This window comes from Bradysia coprophila (genome assembly GCF_014529535.1).
Source record: "Bradysia coprophila strain Holo2 chromosome X unlocalized genomic scaffold, BU_Bcop_v1 contig_26, whole genome shotgun sequence".
Lineage (NCBI taxonomy): Eukaryota > Metazoa > Arthropoda > Insecta > Diptera > Sciaridae > Bradysia > Bradysia coprophila.
The window spans coordinates 5,090,691-5,098,625 of record NW_023503313.1 but is presented as its reverse complement, the minus strand read 5'-3'; the positions used below and the strand labels follow the sequence as shown (position 1 = coordinate 5,098,625).

At 32.7% G+C, this 7,935-nt stretch overlaps 1 protein-coding gene across 2 annotated transcripts in view; it reads left to right on the top strand.

Annotated features, from left to right (window-relative positions):
* The first annotated feature begins 6,806 nt into the window (after window positions 1-6,806).
* The window catches only part of LOC119069158 (ras-related and estrogen-regulated growth inhibitor-like protein), a 53,964-nt gene continuing 52,835 nt past the window's right edge, over window positions 6,807-7,935 (top strand). For both annotated transcript variants that reach the window (XM_037173062.1, XM_037173064.1), the window contains exon 1: window positions 6,807-7,003. The gene's annotated coding sequence lies outside the window, so the exon portion shown is untranslated. The remainder of the gene's footprint in view (window positions 7,004-7,935) is intronic.

Below are 7,935 nucleotides of genomic sequence, written 5' to 3'. Positions count from 1 at the left end.
TTGACGGATTAATATGCAGTTATTGTTCAGACTATTTGATAAGATCATGCAGAATCATAATATATTAGGAATTGAGAGAAGTATATTAGTGAAAGTGAAGTTGTTAATAGTTCACTGTCCCAATCAGTCGTTGGGGATATTATATATAGTCGATTTTACTTTGTCGGTTTCTTTTAAATTAAATTTCATTCTATGCCAATTATTTGACCATACTTTTTACAGATTGTCTAATAATTCTCTTGATTAAATTATTTGTTTGGCGAACTTCTCCATAAAATTGATTTTTGAACATGGTAAACATACCTTACGGAAGTCGAGTTGAATAGTTATAATAATAATCCACCTTAACAACCCATTAAGGGTTTTTCTTTCATCTGATTATTATATTGTCATATACTCATTTGCATACTTATAAAGAATATAAAGGATATAAAGAAAAGGTGGACAGGCCAAGCCGTCAATCGAACCTGTAAAAACTTGGGTTTTATCAATACAAGTAAAACAAATTTTCCAGTGGCCTAGACGTGGAAGTTGTTCCCATTACACAACTAGCGTTGTATCTTTGGATGTCTGATCAATATTTTCTGTGTCAAATAAAATATTGAACTTTTGTCTCCGCTCAGTTATTGTAATTTCGAACCATTTAAGTCGGTCGCTGTGACGTTGATGTCTACTTTTCTGGCAGCTCAGTCCATGTATGTATATAACAATATTCTAATCGTAGACCAATACAGACTCTGATTGAGTTGTTGTCCGTATAAGTTTTAATGTTCATGTGACGGGATGGCTCAGTGGTTACGTACTAGCCTTCCACCAAAATGATCCGGGTTCGATTCCCGTGACAGACAAATTCCGCATGGAATATTTCTAGCGATTATATCGCATTGGTAACGTCCTTAGTTCACTCAAGCTTCATAATTTGGGTAGTTGCGGTGTGTTTGGTGGCTGCAACGATGTACACACTGAATGAATCGTATGACGTAACCCAAATACGATGAATTTGTGTACATATGTCTAGCCTACATTAAGGCGAGATATTAATTTCGCACCTAACTTTCCTCAGAGAGTAATTACATACTTCGAGGCGTGGTTCGAAAGTCACGTAAAGCCGGTGGTCCAGACTGAACTTGTTATTGGCTGTAAAAGGCTGTTAGAACGGTCTCAAAACCAACAAAACCAACAAATAAAAGAAGGAATTGAAGTGACAGGTTCAAAATATCTTTTTTTGGTACAAAGTGAATGTTGTTTCTTCACTTGAAAGCAAAATATTAATTTTAGAAAAATACACGAATTATGCTGTTTTTGATGACTTTATCCACTGATATAAAGATAAACCTGGTGAATGTTTATCTTTATATCAGTGGATAAAGTTCGAGATATCACCTTTTGAAGTTCATCAAAACCGGCCTTTGGCTCAAACATTATTTTTGTTATTTTCGAACAATTCCATAAGACATTCCTGTAGCGGCAGTAAATCACGGACAAAAAACACCCTGTTTCGAGTTTTGGTGGAAGTTCACTAGCCAATAAATGAATATTAAAATTAATTATGACTATCAGGGCCAAGGGCTATCTCTGGGCATGTAAACAAAGCGTAGTTAAAAAAAAACTTCAACAGAGCCTGGTCCAATTAAAAAAAAAAATTATTTCAAACCTGTTTCTGAGGAAGAAGGCACCACAAAAACGCCTTCGATGCCCCAGTTTTCGTTTACAAATTAAAATAAGTCCTGTGAAGAGAAATACTTCTCAAAATAGATTTATTTGATTTTTTGGACAATTCTAACTAATATTTTCCTAAAGAAAATAGATCTGTGCAGAATTTCTCACCACAACGTGTCTAATGTTGAACGACGTTTCGATCGAAATATCAATAAACAACATCTCGAACAAAAACACCATAAACTCCATTTGATAAAGATCGCAGATTTTTTGTTTGTTTCTTATTCACAACACAAAACATAAACACAAGAACTGTATAATGGTATGAATAAAATGAAATCGAAAATTCAAAACGAATCTAATCGCCTAATCTAATAAACCAATTTAGTTCTCAAATGGAGGCCCATTGTTCGGTTTTTTCTTCTTGTTTCTTCGGCTGTTGCTGTTTCTGGTCAAAAGAAAACAACAACAAACATGTCTTGTTAAGAAATGAAGATGGTTCACATAAAGGGACAACTATTGAATTCCAATAAATGGCTTAATCATCGTTCGTTATTCGTTGATGCGCTCATCTGTTATTTAAAAATGTTTTCTTTTTTTAAATAAATTCAATGAAACGGTATTTACGTTGCAGGGGAGACGAATTTTTCGCTTCCCTTACATTGTCAAGGCATCTTCACCGTTCACAAAAAAATCAAAGATCATCAATCGATGATACAATTTTTACAATAATCAGGGAGATAAAAGTGAAATCCGACATGTTGTCTGATCTGGGGGTTGTTGTGGTTTGTAAATGATTCCACAAGAATTTCGTTGAACAAGTGAAAATCTAGATTTTCATTTCCTAAACAATTTCTAAGACATTGAATTATAAAACACTAACGGACGCAATAGGCTTACGGTCAAAGTAGTGTGACATACGCACTAGGGTCACGTACGCAATAGATATACGGGTTCGTACGGGGCTCAGTCGCAGCAAACGCTCCGACTGTTCTGATGGCTCGTTTTTTTATTAATTGAAGATGCAAATGTTTATAACGTTTAAGGGGCCATTCAAATAGTGCGCACGCACTTAAGGGGGGAGGGTGGGTCTGAAATTGGAACTTTTTATATAAAAAATCGCGTGCGAAACGGGGGGAGGGGGTCAAAAAATGACCGCACACTGCGTGCGCACTTTATGAATGGCCCCTAAGGGGGTAACAAGAACAAAAATATGAATTGATCCATCAAATTTGTTTATATACTTTTACTCAGTACTTTTCATTTTCAGCTTGTTTTGCCGCATAACTAGGCTGACGAAATGTTTATGTGAGACTTGGCGTATGTATCCGCACGTATGGAGACGTATAGCAAAGATTTGCGGTGGTCACTAGCTAACGCCTTCTGGTTGCTTTCCAGATAAAATAAAATAATTTATTTTTATGGAATGGGACTGACTTTAACAGTAGTTTGTTCGGACTATTCGTCAGATTCACTGCACCAATTTGTGCAATGTATAAAATAAGATCAGTTAAAAGTAATTTAAAATTCACAAAACGCATTCAAATGAATTCGAATAATTGACATTAAGTCTGCATAATTCTACGACCCCCTGGTACTCAGATTGCGTTAAGTAAAAAGGAAAAAAATCCGTTTTATTTAAATCATTGAAAAACGAGATTTAAATAATATTAAGTATTTTGAAATATATGACTTTGTGTCTATCTCAGTTTCCAATGCCGTTGCCACTTGCATCTCTTTTCATTCTTTTTTTTTTATTCATACGCTTTAACAATTATACTACTGAGAACAATTTGTTTTTTGATTAATGTTTTGCACGTTAAAATGTAAAAGAACAGAAAATAAATATATGAAGAAGAAAAAACCAACATCAAACCGTAAAAACATATAACGTAAAAGTGTATTTATAAATAATTTTTCATTTGTATAAATGTGTTACTTTTTAAGGTAACAAAACCATAACTGTGCCATCGTGCTATTCCATATAATACATATTCTATCAAAGCCCTTCAGTCAATTTTTCTTGTAAAATTATTCTTTATATTAAAACATGTCTTTAAATTACATATATGTACACTTTAAAGTAGTTTGTTATTTATGGCTTGAAAAAGTTTTAAAGGAAAAGACTTAAGAAATATATATAGATATAGAAGTGGAAGAAAAAAAAGACACACAAACTCTCAGAGCTTGAATTATAACATTGCAATGTAAAATAGTGGCGCCAACATAGAAAATAGGCATATAATTACGATACATTTTCCTGAAGTTTAATTAAAGATCTTTCACCACATATATACATATCGATATATGCAACACCTACCGACTATACGAAAATAATAATATTAATTTTTTTTTTAAAGCATGGTCAACGACAAAACGCGCGTATATTATGCATACCAATTTTTCATAATAAATCGCGATGCACATACATAAATGAATTAATAATTATTTTCTACATAATTGTGCAATGAACATCATATAATCAGGAAAATTTCCAATTTCATCTGTCATAGAATGTCAAGATGTATTTAATTTTTGACACCATAAACATTCTCGAAATAAATAATAAAAAAAAACTACCTACGATGTTTAGCTAATGGCATGCATATTATTAACGAAAAAAATAAATAATCAGACGCGGACAATACGTATAATGTGGTGTGTAGCGTACGTATACATATAACACGAAAATAAAAATATCTTTTTACACATTACACTCATTGATTCGATTATTTATAAAAAATGAAAGTATTCAAGTATCAATAAATAAACATAAATTGCAATTGGATGAAGAAGAAAAAAATATTTATCAACACAACGCAATTTTTATGCTGCACTGGTGTAGGGTATATCAAATATATATAATATACATCTATCCATCTACATATATATAATACAAAGTTATACGCTCAACAGTTAACATAAACATAGACTGAATTCTCATAGGTTGTAATGCCAAGCTGCATGAAATAATAATAATAAAAAAAAATCACGAAAGAGTTAAGTTACAAACCTTTGATGGGCCACAGATTGGATGGCTTTGTTCTTCATTATTTTTTTTTTACGTTTAATGTTGTCCATCACTGTGCTATCTACAAAATAAGTTCCACTTTATGTTCAATACATCGGTGCATATATAGGTTTATAGTGAGTGTGTTAAAAAATTATGCTTTTCGTTTTGTTATATTTTTCACGATGATTATATGCACCGCATTATAGGCGACGTTTTGTTGCATTCTTTTCGAAAATGTTAGACGACAGTTTTCTTTTAGGTCAGTTGGTTTTTCGTCGTGATTCACTCGACATAAGTTATTATCAAGTGATATCCAACACTTACCATTTTTGATAAAAACTTTCGGCCAATGCTCTAAGCATTCATTAAATTCTGTCGGACTAAATGGTCTTGATTCGCCTTCCTTTCAATCAATTCAACCAGACCAAATCTCCTTTATACGTCTTCCTCTCAATTTAGGCTTTACTTGGTACCAAGATAATGTTGCCATCGATCATATTGACTACATAAGTCATCGACGACTGAGCAACTTTTGTTGACCAGTGTCCATTGTACCGCATCAACCATTAAACCACATTTACCGTTGTATCGCATCGATAATTGTTCCACATTGTTGCCACCAAACAAATTTTTCGTTGACACCATCGTTACATGTTATTAGCAACCATCATTGAGCAACCCCTCTTCTTCTTCCTCGCTTTATTTTTGCCTACGACTAATGTCTGCAAAAACTTTCCTGACTTTTAGTCAGTTCATTGACTATTATGTACCACGACCACACTGTCGCTAGCTTTACCACTGAGCACCTGAGGTTGCAGTCACCACCACCACTTCCTTCTGCACAAAACAGTGCCTTCACAGACAGCTACCAACGTAACACCGTCAATTACGAACATTTTCAGCTCTTTCACAGATACCAGAGCTTCAATCAATTTCCGCGAATAATGTTGATAAGCCTGTGGCCATAACCTGTTGGCAGAGCTTAATAATTTGCTACTGTTACGGATATCAAGCGATTCCGGACTGCAAATAAAATACCGTGCTTTGCTTTCGGGTAAGTGACTTAAGATCATTTTCTTCTTGATCCCGCAATTCATGCTGATGACCACCACGATGACATGAGTTATTATGAAGTGATATACAACAAATACTTTTACTCGATACATAAATTTTTCTAATGCAATCTAGGAAGTGACACCTTCAACGGCAGTTGATAAATACCGAAATCAATATTGATTCGGAAAATTGGTCGATTATGTTTTATTGTTGTTGCTTCCCGAAATGTATTCCCACAAACTCTTTTGAATGGTACCACCCCATTTTTTTTTGCAAGACCAATCTGATTAGCATTCACAAAAAAAAAGAAACGGAAAATGAAGGAAAAAAAAACCAAATCATCAAATAAACCTGATAACAATATGTTGTATACGATGTCCATATTATGCACACACATATTTTCAGCTGTAAAACATAATTCTTTTTCATCTAAGATCCAATACCATAACAATTTTACCGTCGTATACATGCAAAGCTTTAAATTATATAGGTAGAGTAGAGTAGGTACTCCTTTTCTTAGCTTATCAACGTCTTGGTTTAATTTCAGTCTGGTTTCGAACGTGTAATGCAAGCGCATTCGCTCTTGTGCATATAGTATTCTGTCTGCGGTTTTGATTTTAATATTTCTACAATTTTCTCGCTCGATATTTTGAATCTATGTTAATTGTTTATGTTTGGTGGTGTTTTATTTGGTTGCAGCTAGTGATTTAGTGCGGTTTTAAGTCATATTATTTTGCAGTATAGATTCAAACATTAAAAAAAAATTGATTATTTTTTCCAATTAAACCCATTGCACACACCATCATTTTTGCACAACATTCAATTGTATTCGATTGTCACCATAAAGTGTTAAATTACAACAGAACCATTTTCGGAATATAATATGAGTTTTCATTCATAATATTCATACTATCAACGGGTATAGTATGGCAAGCTGTTTTATATATATTTGAGCAAAATCTTGTTATAATAACAGAGTGTGGCGAATTATACTTTTTTTTTGTTCACTTTATTTATTCTTGCGTTTGTTGTTTGTTTGGATTTTTTTTATTATTATTCGATTTTTGCTTAAGTTCCAATTGTGTGAAGACACTGAAAATTGTGTGTGCATGGAAATGCAAAGTGTGTAGAAAAGTGTTACCAAAACTGTTTCGGTTTGAGCATCTTCTGAATAATAATGAGATGTAATGTTATTGTTTATAACGATCGAGTATGTAACATTATATACGATGGCCGTATTTTTGCATAAATGGATTATAGTTCAACTATAATATGGTGGGTAATGTATGTGTATATAATATTCAAAACGAAGAATAATAACAATAATTTTGTCGGCGAAAATAAAAAAAATTTATGTAATTTTCTATAATAATGTCCATTTACGGATACAAAGTATCAACATTATTTAGATAATAAGTATATTGGTTTTTGTTGTTAAAGTGTAATAGATATTAGCCTGTCTGGACTCGAACTATTTGTAAAATACGCTGACAATTATTTTTGTTTATGAATTTACATAATATCGCGGTCTATATGAACTTATAAAATATTTCAATATTCCAATCCTTTTGTATGTGAGCGAGAGACCTTTATCTATTGAATTGGAACGCAATATTGTTGTTGACTAGGTACATATTACCACCTCGATTCAGTTGAGTTTTTTTTTCGTCTTTCTTTTTTAATTTAACGATTGTTTATATTATTTAATATCGAGTTTATATTGACATATTTATTATCTTAAAAATTTGTTTTTGATAGCAAACGTCTCGCTGGTGTATAATAATATTAATAAGCGAAACCTATTGGAATGAAACGTTTTTTTTTTCTTCTCTCATTTGTTGTTATGCTGTGAATTTAATTGTGCGCGCATATTAAATTACATAATTGAAGCTGAATAAATGGTTCAGATAAAAAAACATTTTTTTCTCAAACATTAATTATCGCTGTAGTAGTAGAGTTTAAAATTTAGTTTTGCATTTAGTTTTGCATTTAGTTTTGCATTTATGTCACGTATTCATAGTTCGATGCGATCGGGGTTTTTTTTCGTGATTCGTTTGAAGTGGTAGGAAAATATCTCTATTCTAAATTCGATTCGATCGAAGTCAGTCGAATCTCGTTGGGCGATACAGGCATTTAAGGAAGAATAATGTTAAAAATGATCATTCCAGGGGGTCTCAGGAATTACTGATTGGAAATAACTTCAGTTC